General features: G+C 39.2%; 1 protein-coding gene across 1 annotated transcript in view; it reads right to left on the bottom strand.

Annotated features, from left to right (window-relative positions):
* LOC134458627 (zinc finger protein 850-like) overlaps positions 1–19085 on the bottom strand; it is a 45743-nt gene that overhangs the window by 25159 nt on the left and 1499 nt on the right. The gene's annotated exons all lie outside the window — the stretch shown is intronic.

Here is a 19085-nt window from a genome sequence, read left to right as displayed (position 1 = left end):
TTCTACGTCTAAAAAGAAAATACAAATGACAGAATTAATAGAATAACAAAGAAAAGGCCATAACATGGTGTAACATGAGGAAAGAAAGGCCATAAATAATAAACAGGGCTCTGAATTACCACCAGCCAAGCGGCCAAATGTTAGTGAAAATTCAGTATGACTGGTAGAAAGAACTGACTAGCCACTGTGATAGTGAATGGATAGTATGTCTAGCTAGTAAGATTTAACATCACCCAGACAAATTGGCTAGTCATGAAAAAAGTTTATTTATATCATCTTCATGTCAAATATGTGGTGTAACATCAGGAAGGAAAAGGCCATAAGACATAGATAGATATACATCACATAACATGGTATAATATCAGGACTATAGCATAGAAATTACAAATGACAGAATTAATAGAATAACAAAGAAAAGGTCATAAGGTATTAACATGGTATAACATCAGGAAAGAAAAGGCCATAAGAATATACAATGTACAGTGTATAATATGGTACATGATATACAGGGGTTGGACAAAATAACTGAGACAGTGTGGGATGTTTCATGGCTCAAGTGGACCAGCCGATTGTCCAATCGTCATTGATTGCACATTGCACCAGTAGAGTGAAGTGTGATGGTTCAATTAGCAGGGTAAGAGCACAGTTTTGGTAAAAATTTTGCACACACTATTATGACGTATCAGAGTTCAAAAAGGATAGGACGCAAGAGGAAACTTCCCATACTAAAATGACAGGTGTCTCAGTTGTTTTGTCCAAACTCTGTACCTTCTTACATATATTTTTATATGGCATTACAATGGTATAACATTAGGAAAGAAAAGGTAATATAATAAAATATAAGATATTAAGATATATCGGATTCGGTATAACATCAGGTCAGTAGCCTGTAGAGGGAGCCAGAGGACAGGTCAAGTAGCATTATAGCATTTGACACTTGTTATCAGACAGGTTGTAATGAAATAAAATGCAAATACAAAAATACAAGACAAAACAACATTTCAGAATGAATTGTGTAGATTGTACAACGCCATCCCCTTCAACGTACATCTTCAATGTGAAACAGAGGTCACGCCATGAGGTCATTACATTGTACTGTATATCATAAGGCCAAGGATGCCCTAACTCTTCCAAGCACAGGAAAAAATGAACAATTGACCAGTCTAGGGCTGTCACGATTGCCGCGCTAATAAATGTTGACGGTGACAATAACCTTTTGAATTTCATAAGGCGGTGTTATCTCGGTGGATAACCGCACCGTGTACCTTTCCTGCGTCTGACGTTGCTCATGAGGTGCATTTTTCTAGCACCAAACAGCCTACAGCAGTAATTCTCAAACTCTGGGCCGCGGCTACACAATATTTACAGGCAATGTGAAAATAGACACATGCATTACAATGCAATACATAGAGTCTGTAGAAAGTGTCCATACACACACAATACAGATACAAGCAGGGCTCACAATAAAAATGTTTCATCACCCGTCAAAATGTTTGGTGGATGTTAACCTTACTAGCCAAACACACACTCACTAATGGCTCAAAATGGCTCGTAAGTTTCCTTTTCTCGCAGCCAAACTGAATTTTGACCAGCATTTGGCTGGCTGTCTGGTGATGATTTAGACCGTGGTTATAAGCCTTTTATTTAACCCTTTAGCTACCAGAACTTTTTTTGAATAGGCCGGAATTCTACCAAGAATTCTAAGAAAAAAGCTGCATTTTGGTCATATTTTAAATAATGTCAAATAACTTGAAAAGACATGAAAAGTGTCAATTACAAGTTACTTTCATATTAAAGTAGAGAAAACACACTTTCAAATGGTATATCATTTATGGATAATTAATTGTTCAGTATTCCCATAGAGTGCCTTTGATGTGGATTAAATGATAAAAATGTGATAAAATCCGATATTATCTAGGCCTATCTATCTATATATCTATATATTTAGGCCTATCTATCTATCTATCGATCTCTCTATCCATCTATCTATCTATCCTTCGTCTATCCATCCATCCATCCATCCAGGGTCAAAGTTGAACAATGATCATGTGACGACAACAAATGTCGTTCACCCAAAAGTCCTGTTTTCAAGCGGTTTCAAGCGGTATAACTGTAATGGACTACACTAGCTAATAATGTTTGAACTAAACCATGCCAAAGACGTGTAAGGATAACCGTAGAAGTGTCAGCGATAGCAGCCAGGACATGAATGGAGCTGTAAGGAAGTTTCCCCTCCCAATTTGGCACAGGTAAGACGCGCCAGGCATCACCGAGTAATACGGAATTGAAGTGCTACAAACACCACGTTGGTAGGCGATTATTGGAAGTTAGCATTCAACTCAACGTCTTCACGCACATTTTTATGAAGGACACGTGGAGTAGTAACAGTCCTTGACTGCTTTGCCAAAGCTGACACGCAAAATGAGTAGCCTATCATGCTGCGCTTCCAGATGCGCTGTTACGCAGAGCTGTCGCATCGTTGTTCCAGGAAACTAAGATAGTTGGATACCAACATAGGCCTATGGTTTGACTCTGAAAACACACCGAAGACGGTTTACATTTTTAATATGTAGCGTGTAGACATCGGCTGGACAGTTGTGTTTGCTATTTAGGACCATGGCAGAACTCATCACAGTTGAACACCATCTCATAAGCCTAATAAAACAACATGATCTAAAATAGCCTAAAATAGTCATAAACATGTGCTGTTGACCATGAAAATAGATCGAAGAGGGTTGGAAGTTTTCATATTTAGGCCTAGTGTATATTGGTTGTAGAAACAGAATGGTTGTGTTTGTAGCCATCCAATCTCGGACGGCCGTCATTTGAATTGACGGCAGATTGCCAAATCGCATAAAGCGGCGCATCTCGTAATAAAATCTAAATACTGAAAAATAATATAATATAAACATATAGTTTTTATACTGAAAGTATATCGAGGAGGGTCTGTAATATTGAGCTTAAGTGTTTGAAAGCTGGAAAAACTGCATGATGACGGCCGTTCAGCCGTATTTTCATATGAAAATATTCCGGCCGGCCGCGGCCGTTATGGTACAGATCCAGCCGGACGTTCACGGCCGTTATGGGAGCTAAAGGGTTAAAGGATCAGAGGTGTCAAAAATAAAAGTATAAGTACTTGGCGGTCTGAAAACAGCATGTGAAGTTAGCCCTGCTCAGGAAAGTGTCAGGATTTGGCTTTGTTTTTAATTCTACTTTTACTTTTGGAATCAACATAAATGTAGGATTTCTGGCCACAAATTGTCCATGTGTCGTAGTTTGGACAAGTACATCATCAGGCATGAAGCAATAGCATGCAGTAGCCAACAGGGAGCAGTAGATAACTGTAAATATTCATGAAAACATCTAATTCATGAATGGGTAGTGTACATTTGAAAAATAAATGTAGTGCTGGGCGATGGAAAAGAAAACATACATCACGATATGGATACTTTATATCAAGATCACGATACACCACTTTAAGTCTGTTTTCAGTTAATCTCTTTATTGTGTTGTGTCGCAAAGCCATATTTCTTTAAATTTAATCTTTTGCATCTTTTTACAGTTACATAAACTTAGTTATACAAACTTATATACAAGAGCATGCATAGTGACGACACAAAATGTAAATGTAATTATTACTTTAAATTGTATATCAGCTGTATTAATGGATTAAATTAATTTACAAACAATAGCAGAGGGTCAAAGACGTCCAAAAAGGAACTGTCATTCAGTGTAACGGATACCTTCTGCTGACTGTAACTGTAAGAAACATGACTCTTTTTATTTTATTTTTTTCCAGTGAATTCATGAAAGCCTCGGCTGTCATCCATTCACTTGAAACAATTTAAAAATCATGTTTTTTACAGTTACAGTCAGCAGAAGGTATCCGTTACACTGAATGACAGTTCCTTTTTGGACGTCTTTGACCCCAGAGAAAGGTAAAATATGAGAATACATAGGTTTTTTTCTCTCTATGCATTTGCTATGCCGGGTATGACAGTATAGCTATATTAAGTGTTGCAATGGACGTATGGTACCACATAAAACATCTAATGTAGTTAGCACTCTAATATGAATGATCACAAATGATGTGATCACTTGTGGCTTGATGCTAGAGGTGTCATTTACTTACAGTGATTATGCTAAGCTATGCTCGTGTGTTATACTTGGCAATTCTGCAAAATATGTGAGAATAAAAAAGGATAGACTGTTTCTTTAAAGGTACACTGTGCAGGAAATGGTTTACTGTAACCATGCTGTTCATTGAATTGCCTATTTCCAAATTTGATCTTTTCACCAATGTTGACTACGTAATAAACTAACATTTTCTAGTATGGCCCTTTCTGGAAATTTAAAATGGCGGACCATGGAGAAGATCCACCTTTTCATTAGGGCTGTAACTAACGATTATTTTAATAGTCGACTAATCGTCAGATCTAGTCACGATTTGTAACGGGAAAAAAACCCACTGGCTCCATCTTCCGACAAACCTTCCCTGCCTCTAGGAAAGTGAAAAAAAACCTTAAATCATGATGGTAGCTTATCTACTCCAAGATACAACGTTCAATTCATACATCCTGGCCAATTTTAGGTTTCAATAAAGTAATAAAGCATTAGTAAAGGAAGTAAAAAAAATATTAAATTATTAGTCGACAATGAAAATTCTTAATTTTATATTTAAATTTATAGTCGATTAGTCATGATTAGTCGACTAATTGTTGCAGCCCGACTTTTCATGATTTTTCCCAGTCATAATGAATACTTTGAATTTTATGGTGGTGGTAAGTAAGTATTCATGAAGAAGGTAACATTAGTGAATGGGTAACATGGATTCTGGAATTAAACAACTAAAAATCTCATACGGTGTACCTTTAAGCATTTTCTCATCATTAATATGGTTAGCACTTCCACATGGGCATCCCTGAGAGCTTTTCCATGCACTAGTTCTCCAGCGCAGGCTGAATAATCTACTGATGTCTTAACATCCCTTTCAAATCACACTGCGACTGAATTATGGTTTATGTTGCATTATTGGTAATGTTTATTATTTCATAACAGGGCTTCTGTAATAAATTAGCTGTTACCAGAATGCCAACAATCAAAGCCCGATTCGCACGGGATAAATATTACCTATGGACCCCTGGTAATTCGCAATTACCCCCGGACTTCCGTGATTTTTCGGGGCGCATTCGGACAGGATAAAAAAACGTCAGTTATTTACTCAAATCACAGACATTACAAGGGGGAGCAGACAGCGCGCCTATGTGAAATTACCCCAGGACGCCTGTGTTTCGCCGAAATACAGTAGGTAATTCGCGGCGGAATTATTACCTCACAAATCGCCGACATGGCACATTCCCACAGGACTAAGAACTCAGACATTACTCGTAATTATTCTGAGTCACCGGGGGTCCATAGGTAATAAAAGTCCCGTCCGAATCGTGCTCAAGTTGTAATGTATTACTGAAAGCCCTGTGCATTGTCTTAGTGGGGTAGTACTATGGTAGTTCCATTTTTTCTGTGACTATTATAACGTTCTAGTGGTGGAACGGTCTGTATTAAGGGGAAACAACAAAACAACTTCAACGACGCCTCATTTTACACTTGTTTTACACTTTTTTACATTTGTTAATTTTCATAATTTGTTTGTATTTCTTCTTAAAAGACCATCTAACCTGTCGAGGGACAAAAGATGGGAATAAGCCTTAGGGCTGTAATCTTAGCAATCTAATTGTATATAATCATGCATTTTTCTTAAATGCTATTAATATATGCCGTCCTTGTGTTAAATTAATTATCTTTCAAACTTTCGACATGGCTTTCTGATGTTTCTTTTCTCCTGTAGTTGCTCTTCTAAGATGCATCTTCATTTGGATACGGCTTTCCAGTGTGGCGTTTCATGTGTCTCTTCAATAAGTGTTCGTGAGTAAAGCTCTTGCCACATACAGGGCAGTCACATGGCTTTCCTTCAGAGTGTATCTTCCTGTGCTCATTATAAGAGCTGGAGTAGGGAAACGTCTTCCCACAGACCGTACACTCAAACGGCCTCTCCCCAGAGTGACCTCGCAGGTGCTCGTTGAGGTTGGCCCTTTGAGTAAAGTCCTTTCCACAGAATTTACACGAGAAAGGCTTTTCTCCGCTGTGCAATCTCGTGTGACATTTCAGACCGTTTGCTGATGTGAAGGTCTTTTCACATGTGGTGCACTTGTAAGGTTTTTCTCCGGTGTGGGATCTCTCGTGCCGCCGCATGTCTGCCGCCTGCGCAAAACCCCTCCCACAGGTGGAGCACACATGGTCCTTCTCCCCAGTGTGAGTTTTCAGATGTTTACTAAGAGACCTGCGGTACGCAAATGCTTTTCCACAAATCGTACACAGGTTCGGTTTCTCCCCAGAGTGACTCCGGATGTGCTCGATGAGATGGTTGTTTTGAGAGAAACTTTTCCCACACTCCGGACACTGATGTGGACCGCTGCTGGAATGGATTCGTTGGTGTTCCATAAGATTGCTGCTCCGATGAAATGACTTTCCACAAGTGACGCACGTATATGGTCTTTCCCCAGTATGGCTTCGCTGGTGTCGAAGGAGGTCCCGTTGGTCTGCAAAGGCCTTGTCACACGATGGGCACTCAAAAGGCTTCTCCCCATCATGTCGCCTCTGGTGTATCTTCAGTGCGCCACTCTGGGCAAACGACTTTCCACACGTGGTGCATTTATATGGTTTTTCTCCCGTATGGATTCTCTGATGACTCCTCATGCCACAGAGTTCAATGAAGCTTTTTCCACATGTAGGACACACATGACGCTTATCCCCGGTGTGAATCATATTGTGTTTCTTTAGAGATCTGCGCTGTGCAAACGCTTTTCCACAAGTCGAGCACACATGGGGCTTCTCTCCCGTGTGAGTTCGTTGGTGCTCAATGAAAGCCTCTGTGCGAGTAAAGACCCTTCCACAAGTACTGCATTCATGCTTCTTTCCTTCCGCTTTGCCATCAGGTTTTCTTTTTTTGTTTGGCTGTTTCCATTCTTCATCTCCCCCTGCAAATGAGATAGAACGTCATTACTAAATGACGCTTCACACAAACTACATTACAACGTGACAATCGTGACAACGGCAGAGGGAGTAATTGACTTTGGGTAGACAACGGAACTTTGTTTAGACGAGCGAGCGATTTGAGCAACAACATGCGATTGAGGCGATGAGAGGCAATTTGAGCGACAGTTTGGAGATGAACCTAAGCGAGAATTATGGCAATGACCAAGGTATGGCGCAGTTCGGTGACAGCAGAAGGGCGGTTTTCGAAAAAACAAACCACAGGGCTCCAGGCTAACATTTTGCTATGGTTGCACTGGTGTGCCTTAACATTTTTTAAGTGCACCAACACAAAATTAAGGTTCACACAAAAAAATTCTGACTGCATCGCTTAAGTTTTAAGTCACCCCCCAACTCCAATTCTCTGCGCTTGACGTTTACTGACCATATTGGCATGAATATAAGTAAGACAACTTCCCCTTTCAGGCTCATGTTTTGTTTTGACTTAATGTAGCTTTGCAAAGGAAACTTATTTGTTTCAAAATCCTGCTTTTAATTAGACTGCATTCTCACAGAAAATGCAAAAGAAAACATAGGCCTACATTAAAAATGCTGTATTTAATTAGCTGGAAAAGCAGAGGCTTTTGTTTTTCCACATTTGAATAGAAGACATTTCACAATATCATTTTCATGAAGACTCAATTAACAGAGCACAAACTACACAGAATAGATACCCTTTTCCTTTCTTTCCTTACTCCTGCGTGGTAACTTGGCAGGTGAAAGTACAGTAGCCCTGGGCGCGCAGGTCCAAGGTGTGACGCAACATTCGATGCACTCGTAGAACTTTTGTAGAAGGCGCAAGCAAGGCAAAGGGTCCAGTACAGATAGGTAACCTATTGCTGTCCAAAATGCTTTGCTGAAGACAATATCAGTTGTCTTGTTGTATCGCCGCTCACTTTCTGCATCAATGCGTTTTCTGTGGGACTGTCGTTTGGAGACACCAAATGCAGATTGACTAGTTGCGCTTTTTCACCTTGGGACTGTCCATCAGCACCACGTTGACATTAGACGTTTGATTAGCTTTCATAACGTGAGGGTAAAACTCAACTTAGTGATTTTGTGAGGAGGTCAATTGATAGCCCTCGCATTCTGTGTTGTTGCGTCCAAATAATTCAGGTTAAGTCAGAACATTATGCTGCTGAAATGTTGTTTAATCCCCAAAAAGAAGATGACTCCCCTTTTAAAAGACCTATTTTTAGAACAGGAAACCTTTCTTATATTGGGACAATACTAAGGCTGTAACGATATTGCATCGAACCGAGGGATCGCGGTACGCAGACCCACGAACCCCTATCGCGAAGCTTCCTCACAGAATCGCGATATGCCCTTTTAAAGTTGTTAACCCTCAGTGTAGATCACAACAGGCAACATACAAGAGTTTGCATATGCGCTTAAAAACACCAGTAGAAAAGGGGCGCACACGTTCGAGTAACAGTTCCATTCACCCCTTTCTCATATAAAATGCTCCTTCCAACCAGCACGTTGTTGTTATCCATTGCCTGAGCAACCTCCGTGAGACGAAAAACGTGGGCCAACATCGGAAGGTGAAGGACAAAGGAACAACAGACCAAGAAGGCTTTTATAAACGTGTCAAGATTTTTTTTTTATTCATGCATGCGCGATGTATTGCGAGTGGAGTTTGACGTTGGAGCAGAGAGAGAGAGAGAGAGAGCGCGAGAGAGAGAGAGCGCACGAGATGCTCCGCCTGCCTATAAATCAGCCTGGAATCGCTTGTAGGGAGATGCCCGAAGTCGGACGAACGTTGAGGTCGATAGGCAGGATATTAGGCAGCATTATTTCTTCCCACATTAATGTTAGGCTATATTGTAAAATTACCGCCTGCATAAGCAGAAAGCATGCTCCATTTCAGCCTCTGCATTCATTCTCGCTCTTGACAAAATGTCAAACCACAAAACAAAACGAAAAACGTGCACGTTACGTAGCAGTGAGAACTAACTGAGGTTCATTCCGAGTTTTGATTGTAGGCTACGGGCAGGCGCTGCTGCACGACCAAAAAAAGCTACGGAAATATTTAACTTAATCAAAATTAAGTGTTGCATTTCTTTAAGTAGCCTAACTTAATACAACATGTTTCCTGACGATATATGGCCAGTTGTTTTAATGTTTGGATTTTGGATAGGTCTAATGTTTGATAAAGTAAGACAGCTGCCAATGACCATACACCTTGACCACCCCCCCTCACTCTCTCTTTCTCTCTCTCTCTCTCTCTCTCTCTCTCTCTCTCTCTCTCTCTCTCTCTCTCTCTCTCTCTCTCTCTCTCTCTCAACATATGATCTTAGCCTATTTATAAGCCTTTTCCCTTGGTGAACTAATATCCCTTATTTATCTGTGTTGTGTTTTGGTTGCAGTGGTAGCCTATATCTGCAACATCATTCAGCCTTGTAAGCCTACAAAATTAATGCAGGCAGGTAAATGCAAAAACAGATATTAATTACAAAGTATATATGTAATTTATTTTTCTTCTTATATTTTTTTTCAAAAAAAATTAAAAAAAAAAAATTGTGAAATCGTGGGGCATATCGAACCGTGGGTCATATATCGTGATACAAACCGAATCGTGGGTTGGGTGTATCGTTACAGCCTTAGACAATACAGAAGATAGTTTGGCCATTTCGTACTTTGTCTGATTTCTCATGCGTTTCAATATCCTGGAGCCTCACGTAAGAAAGCTCACTTAAGGACAAAATAACTACTTAATTACCTTTCCACGGTCACGTCCAGATGTACAAAGACTGACTAGACGTGGAAAAATTTCAGAGCTGCTGTGAAAGTTGCAGTAAGCACATCTCTGGTTCATTACGTCATTTTGGCGGCACACAGAGGCATGCAGCGCAACTACATGTGCTGTATGTGGTCTGAAATATTGCAAAAATGCCAAACGTGGATTTGAATTTTGAGGCGCGTGATTAAAAAAAAGAAGAAAGCCATTCAACCATATTATTGTTGAGACACAGTGGCAGCTGGTTAAAATGAAAAGGACTCATGAAACTATCCTGGAATTACAACGAAATTGGATGCCCATCAGCAGTAATATTTCAGTAGGCCTAATAATATTGGCGGCTAATAAACATTGGATAACGCTTTATAATAAGGTTCTTCTAATAAGCATTTATAGTCACTAGTAAGCAGGTAGTAATACCCTTTCAAGTGCCCCATAACATGCTTATTAACTTTGTTAACATGCTTATTAACGTTGTTAACATCTGATGACTAACTTTATTTGAGTACAAACATAAAAATCGGTACACATGGCAGCCATCTTGAAAATGTAGGTTTTTTTCCGCGACGCCTCCATATCTAGTATTAGTCAGCATATCAAGATGGATATGTGTGCCGATGTAAATATTACGACTACAAAAAAAATAAAGTTAATAATCATGTTATTGGGCACTTGTAAGGGTATTACTACCTGCTTACTAGTGACTATAAACGCTTATTAGAACAACCTTATTATAAAGCGTTACCAAACATGGAATATTTTCTGGACTACGACATCTGCAATGTCTTCTCACATTTGTTGGGAACGTCCTCACTGCAGTGCTTGTCTTTCTCTTTTAACTAAGGCTACTGTAAAATACGTCCATCAATTAACAGGTGAATTTCTTACTGAGTATTGCTGCAGGTTATTCATACATGTGGCGTATGTGTGCATGCATCCTCTTTCATATTTATACCCGACATAAACTTTTACTTCTCAGCAGCCTTTGCGACTGCCTATTTTTGATAATGCCTTGTAAATATCATGTGGGGGGAAACCTGCGTTGTACTGCAGTATAAAATGACAGTTTCTTTCTGCAGTCCTCACATTTAGTATTACCAATGTCAGAGTTTATTATACACGCCAAAGTAATTTTGTTATTGTGCGCAACGTTTTTCTTTTTAAATGGGATACCTACGAAACAGTGCCTTCACCTCGCATCATGAATTTATTTCCCGCGATCCCTTCCTGCGTTCCCTTCCCCATTCTTTCAACCAATGAATGCACACAAATGGGTCTGTTCACACTAATTAGAATATTCATATAGAATATTTAAGGGAGGAGGCAAGGCGGAGACTTGGGCCCGCGTGTGGTCGTGCATGTGCGTAAGATTTCACGGCAAAACCTGGTTACTCACTTATTGATACATCTGAATTGTTTTGCTCCGCAAGTAACTTTAAAGATTTTCGTGTTAAATCAAGATAGTAACTTACTCCAAGATACAACGTCCAAATCATACGTGCTGGGCAATTTTAGGTTTCAATAAAGTAATTTAAGCATTAGTTAAGTAAGTGAAAAAAAAACATTAAATGAAATGATTAGTCGACAAGGAAAATTCTTGTCGTCAACTTTTTATGGTCGATTAGTCGACTACTCGTTGCAGCCCTAGTCACTACTGCATAATTACTTTATTGTATCCTCAGTATAGTGGGTGTTTATTGTTGCCTATTAATTTTGTTCTTCTCATAGTTGGTCACACCAGTGCAACGAAAAATATTTTTAGGCACACAATTGAAAAAAAAATTTTTTCGCACTCTGCAGCCCTGAATAAACAAACAAAAAAACCAACAACAATAACAAAAGCACTGGGCCCTGAGGACTGTCCACCCACTGGGAAAATTCAACTGTAAAAATGGAAATGTGAATTGCCACAAAAAAACTGTAAATTCGGACTAAACGAATTCCCCCCTTTTTGTAGAATCTGCAAGTTGAGGTTAGTAAGTTGCACATAATGAACCCAAAAATGCATAATATATCATCAGATTACCATGTAATTGTACATCAATGTGTATCCTCTTGTGTGCCCTCAGTGCGCTTCCTTGGGCAAACGACTTTCCACACGTGGTGCATTGATACGGCTTTTCTCCTGTATGGATTCTCTGATGACTCCTCATGCCACAGAGCTCAATGAAGCTTTTTCCACATGTAGGACATACGTGACGCTTATCCCCGGTGTGAATCATTTTGTGTTTCTTTAGAGATCTGCGCTGAGCAAACGCTTTTCCACAAGTCGAGCACACATGGGGCCTCTCTCCCGTGTGAGTTCGTTGGTGCTCAATGAAAGCCTCAGTGCGAGTAAAGACCCTTCCACAAGTACTGCATTCATGCTTCTTTCCTTCTGTTTTTTTTCGCTCAAGTTTCCTTTTTTTGTTGCCTGGCCATTTCCATTCTTCTTCTCCCCCTGCAAATAAGACAGAACGCCATTACTAAATGACGCTTGACACAAACTACATTACAATGGGACAATTGCGACAATTGTAGAGGGAGTAATTGGCTTTGTTTAGACGAGCTGAAAACGACGACGACAAAATGCGATTAAGGCCACGAGAGGCGATTTGAGCGACAACATTGCGGAAATTATTTATGTATGACGCGGTTCGACGACAGCCATATGTCCCTAAACACGCAAACATATCCGAGTTGGTTGGAAAAAAAAATCCAAGAGGTTCACACATTTCTTATAGCACAGCAGGGTGCTATTCTGCCTTCCAGACACACACACACCCGACCTCCTATTTTATAAATACAAAGGCCTCTGTCCACAGTACACAGTGCTTTGCATAAGTATTCATACCCCTAGAAAATGTGAACTTTTTGTCTCCTAGTCTAAATTGTGAACTGGTCTCCAGGGAGAAAGTTTAAACAAATATTACATTACTACATAGTCTGACATTTTTAAGTGCAGAGTTTTGGTTACAGTGCCTGGAGCAATGTGGGGTTAAGTGCCTTGCTCAAGGGCACCTCAGCCATGGAGTGAGGTAAGGACTGGAGGGATTCGATAAAACAAACAAAAAACAACAATGACAAAAGCACTGGGGTCAAAGACGAGACGTGCATTTTTTTTGTTCCGCACTCATTTAACTATCAAAAAAGTAAATTAATGAATTTTGAATGTTATGCTGATAAACAGCATAGTCTGTTTTCTCATTCCAGTAACATTTAAAGAAAAATAATTGTCAATGTATGTGTGAAATAATCTCAAAGTGCAAAAATGTCATTCAGTGTAATGGTCCGAACTTAAAAATCACCAATACATCCTTGAACAATCATGCAAAATGACGAACAAAATTATTTTTTCACTCTCTGGGCATAATTCTAGAAGGGTCATTCCACGCCAAATCAACAAGTGCCCGCGCACTTAGGTCTCAAAAAATTCTGAAAATATTACCAAGTGTACCAATGGTACTTAAGAGAAACACTGTAAATTTATTTGAATGTAAGATGTATACTCTCCGTGTTACAGCCAATTTTACTGGGGGAGGGGGGTGCCCATTTTGTTCACACTCATTTTTTTGTCAAAGTTCACAAGCCCCTAGCTCAATAACTAAACCATGTAGGAAGCTCACATTTGGCATGCTGGTACATAGATAGGAATAGTTTGTTGCTAAACTGTCAGTTTTGGTCTGTATGATCCTGCATCGTCATAGCATTCCCTCAAAGACGATACAAATTGTACTGGAGTTTTTGGCTGTGCTCTGTTTAGGCCTTCAGAAGACATATTTGTGCCCAACATAGCCTCGTGATTTTTTGCCCTTGTACATACAAGTAGAAACACTCTCATAAAAAGCTATAAATAGAAAGGAAACCCCATCAGTGTTTGACCAGAAGACCTCACAAGTCTGACAAATCAATTTGGGTGCCATTTTCAGAGCACCAGAACACCTTGTGGGATTGTCCACAGATTTTTATTTTATTTTTTTCTTCATTCTCCATGAAGTCTTCTTTTTAAAAATGCCAATGACGCTTGTCTTATGTGATGTTTTCATTTTTAATTTCCACCCTGAACATGGGCAAAATGCAAAAAGAGAGCACATGAACATTTAATGTAAAGACTAAATAATCAAATGCAAATTTTACCCAGACATGATCACCCGAGAGTCCTTGTGCAGGGGTGCAGATATCCCTTTCAATTTCAATGATTTCAGGAGCGTTCAATGTGGTAGCAGGTTCACACACCAAAAGTGACAGTAGGTCAGGCACAAAGAGTCATGTTGTTACTTTTTTTGACCAGCAGATGGCAGCGGAAGAAACGCATAGAAAACATATTGCTCTCAATGTGCATGGTGCCCATGTTCAGGTTGGAAATTAAACAAGAAAACATCACATAAGACAAGTCTCATTGGCATTTTTAAAAGGAAGAATTCATGGAGAATGAAGAAAAAAATATTTAAAAAATCTGTGGACAATCCCACAAGGTGTTCTGGTGCTCTGAAAATGACACCCAAAATGATTTGTCAGACTTGTGAGGTCTTCTTTTCAAACACTGATGGGGTTTCCTTTCTATTTATAGCTTTTTATGAGAGTGTTCCTACTTGTCTCTACAAGGGGAAAAAATCAAGAGGGTATGTTGGGCACAAATATGTCTTCTGAAGGCCTAAACAGACCACAGCCAAAAACTCCAGTACAATTTGTATCATCTTTGAGGGAATGCTATGACGATGCAGGATCATACAGACCAAAACTGACAGTTTAGCAACAAACTATTTCCATCTATGTACCGGCATGCCAAATTTGAGCTTCCTACATGGTTTAGTTATTGAGCTAGGGGCTTGTGAATTTTGACAAAAAAAAGAGTGTGAACAAAATGGGCACCCCCCTCCCCCAGTAAAATTGGCTGTAACACGGAGAGTATACATCTTACATTCAAATAAATTTACAGTGTTTCTCTTAAGTACCATGGGTACACTTGGTAATATTTTCAGAATTTTTTGAGACCTAAGTGCGCGGGCACTTGTTGATTTGGCGTGGAATGACCCAGAAGTGTTCTTGTTATTGTATTAAAAGCACATTTCATTACCATTTTGTTTTGATATTCAAATCATCTGGGGACTTTTGTCCGGATTTTCAATTCCTTAGATATCATTCAGTGTAATAAGATCAACATGGTGCTTTTAAATCATAATAAAAAGTGATAGTCACACAACAATATGTGACCTCATCAAGAGGACCCCTAGGGACCCCTTAAGTGATGATGCAAAGGGAGAGTCTTTTTCTTCAATAGTCGAAAATTCTGTATTTTTATCTTGTGGTAACAGCGTCCACAAAAACAGATGTCATTCAGTGAAATGTCAAAAAATACTTTTATACTCAGATATTCATCCAAACAAGCATATTTTCTAAATAGGCATAGTAAACATTGTGGGTCAAAGTCATTGTTTCATGTACTGTAGGTGACTAACTGTGTGCTTGTAAAAAGCTAAAAATAAGGTGAAAAGTATTTGGTCGTCCTTCAGTGTAAGAGATGTCATTCAGTGACATGCAGTGTAAGGGCCATTTCATTCAGTGTAATCAGTTCATAATTGTATATTAGTAATCAAAACGGTAGCAATAAGTAGCAATATTATTATAAGATACAACAATATGATGATACTACTTGAAATTATGACTTATTGTTATTATCATTATAACCTTGTTATTACCATGTAGCAACCATATTACTGGGTCGATTCTGGAATTTTGGAAGTTGTACATGAATTATCAGAACACCCTAAGTCGCAATCCCCGAAATATGCAGGTTAACAGACAACATTTTCTTTTTTATTGTTTTAGGCCTAAGTAGTAGCCTACCTCTAAGCTTGTGATCTTGGAAGTTCTTCAAAACATGTTTTCATGCACCAATATTAAGTAAAATACCAATTATTTGACAACATTTACTTCTGTTGTCACTCATTCAGGACGTTGAGTACTGTAGTATGATGGTAACAATATGATAGCAATGAAAAGTAGCTGTTTATATAGGCTTTTTTGCCAAAGCGTCATTCAGTGTAATAGTTGTGGTCATTCAGTGAAATGCACATTTTTATGTGAAAATGAAGTCAAATTCTTAAGAAACTTATTTGTTTAGCACAACACATGCGGGGGCATACAACAAATGAATAATTGTGTATTTTAAACTGATTTTCTCTTCGGTGGAAAAACTTGTTAAAGCCAAATGGGTGAAATGCACTTGGTGAAATACTACCGCAAAAACTATTTGCAAATGCCTTTTACTAGAACATTTTAGGTTTGATGAAGACCTTAAATATAGCCCTTTACTATGTTATGTAGCTTATTTCAGTTTTTTAACGTCATCTATGTTTTTTGCATTACCAACTGTTTAACACCGTATTACACTGAATGACATTTTATGGGTAAAAATTGGGTAAAAATGCATGTTCCTTACTATTTTTTGAACAGAAAATAATAAACTTAATCACTCTACACTCCAATGTACCCAAAAAAGTTGAAAAACGGTGTCAGGGAACAGTTTTATTTTTTTGAGTCCTGAAAACCCTGTTTCGTCTTTGACCCACTGGGTCCTGAGGACTGTCCGCCCACTGAGAAAATGCTGTTGTAAAAATGGAAAATGTGAATGTATTCCCTATGAGTCAGATTACCAGCGCAGTCCTGGGACTAAAATGTGACCAGCCACAAAAAAACAGGCCACAAGTATAAGATCTTTTCCTCATTTTTTTGTAGAATCTACAAGTTGAGGTCGGTAAGTTGAACATAATTTAAAATGCAAATATTAAAATGGCAGAAACAAAAATGGCTTTTCAACAAAGGGTTAAAGGTTTTTGTGGAATAAAGGTGACTTAGGAATGTGATTGTATACATGTTTCTGTGATTTATGTGTCTCTCTGTTCCATCAGGGACAATGTTGGAAATGAGTATTTTATGTATGCAATCCCTTGGATATCCATGGTCTTCCATAAATATACCAAACCAAACCAAAATACCCACAAATTCATCAGATTCATCATCAAATTACCATGTGTGAGATGCAAATCTTAGAATCTGCACTATCAAAATCTACAATGAACTCGATATGCCCCTGAGCCTATTAGTGGCTAATCAACACATGTTGGAATCATTGACTGTGCAATCGCTTACATTATTACATTGCACTTAGCTGACACTTTCATAAAGCAACTTACAATTATTAACAGGGTATTGGTTACAGTCCTTGAGCAGTGTAGGGGTTAGGTCCCTTACTCATGGGCACCTTAGCCATGGAGTGAGAGAGTGGAAGTGTGGGATTCGAAGCTGGAATCCTCAGATCTAAAGCCCATCTCCTTAACCACTAGGCTACCACTGTCCCATTTGCCTCTTAGCAAATGTAAGCTTCACGATGAGCATGGCACGTGGCCTAGTACACCACTTGTCCATTTCAATATCTAACCTCCTGTCCTCTCCTTGTGTGTGTGGCCCTGCTAGACATAACTGATGATAGAAGTTACATTTCACTGTCTCACAAAAGCACCATTTAAACATTATTTTCTCATTTGTCATCAGGATGTTGAATGGGGAAAAGTTGCTGTGGCCAGGCTGACAGAGGGGGAAACAAGTATTGTTCCCCAGAGGCGGACCGTGTTAGTGAAGCACAAGGGCAAGGTGAGGATGGAAGGTTAGGGGTGGGGAACCTATGTCTCGAGGCCAGTTTATGGTCCTTGAGGTTGCCTTATCCAGCCCCTAACATCATTTTAATGTTAAGCAGCTTCACATGAAATAGGACATGTTTTCTATAGAAATGTTAAAAATTATATTTGCAATACCATTCATGTATATTTTCAGGGGACCTGGTGAAGGTGGAGTCTGTTGTAAAGGGGTCATTTCACCTGAAATCAGACACTTTGGGACCCGACCAACACGGATTTCAATCATACTTGCTGTGCCTGTTTAGTAGCAAGGTAGCACACCAGAATTGCATTTGTGTGAATCTGACACCAATATTAAGGGAGAAACAGACTAGCAAAGGTTTACATATGAGGGTAGTACACTATGCATTCAGCCTTGATTATATCAGTCAGTGTAAGTCACAAAAGGATGTCTGAGGTGTTGTTTGAAAGCTCTTTTTTGACTACAAATTACACACTAAGCATGGAACAGCCTTCAGAATATGAATTATGATACATTGAAAAATTAAAAATTGAATATCAAAAACACTTATATCTTAAAATGGCTGGTTTCTTGTCTAAACATAGCATGCAATGCCATGAACAGCACCTGAAATGCTGGTGTTTGGTTCTTTAAGTTATTCATTTCAGAGATAATGGGAGTCAAACATATGGCATCATACAAATCACCTAGTAATAATATAGTAATACCAGAATAATATCACATTACAGCATGTCTATCGAAATATGTGAAGGATGGAGAGGGTCCATGAGGATGCAGGAAGTTCAGTTTCACCTCTCCAGTGCTCGGCATACATTCCTCAACACATGCTAGTCACTAGTTGCCATCATATACAGCTACAACATACCCTTTGATGCTTGAACACTTAGAAAATTCCTTTACTGGGCTTATTCTTTCAACCCTGCCTTCTCTGAGTGCTTAAAATGGTCTAGCTTCCACTGTGTCCATTGACAATGGGCAGTTTTTGAGTACCTGGACTAGGGACCGACGAGGGTGCAGGTCCCACTGGGAAAATGCCCGTTATGCCAGATGGCCAGTCCAGCCCTGTCCCTGACACTACTCTATTACTACTTCATTACAACTCATTTCAACCTTTATGTCCCATTATCTCTAAAATGAATAAAGAACCAAACACCCCATTTTCAGGTGTTGTTTATGACCTTACAGGCTATGTTACAAGAAAGCAGCCAGTTTAAGTTTTTTTGATATTCAATTTTAAATTTTTCAATGTATCATAATTCCTATTCTGAAGGTTGTTGTATTCCATGCTGTGTGTAATTTGTAGAGCTAGACAAGAGCTTTCAAACAACACCTCAGACATCCTTTTGCCGATGATTATAGGTGCTATTTTCTCAACCACATCCTGTAGCTTTCTTCCACATTCATGCAGACTACATGCACAAATACACACAGCCTGTTCAAGTTAAAATAGTGCCAGTGTTTTCCCACCTTTCTCTCTCATACCAAGTTTCCGACTTCTTTCTCTCATACTAAGTAAGGTATTTCATGTTTGTGTGGGTATTGGGCAGTCATGGGTGAGTGGTTAGGGCGTCAGACTTGCATCCCAGAGGTTGCCGGTTCGACTCCCGACCCGCCAGGT

The sequence above is a fragment of the Engraulis encrasicolus genome, chromosome 1, assembly GCF_034702125.1.
Source record: "Engraulis encrasicolus isolate BLACKSEA-1 chromosome 1, IST_EnEncr_1.0, whole genome shotgun sequence".
NCBI lineage: Eukaryota > Metazoa > Chordata > Actinopteri > Clupeiformes > Engraulidae > Engraulis > Engraulis encrasicolus.
This window is presented reverse-complemented; position numbering and strand designations above follow the sequence as displayed.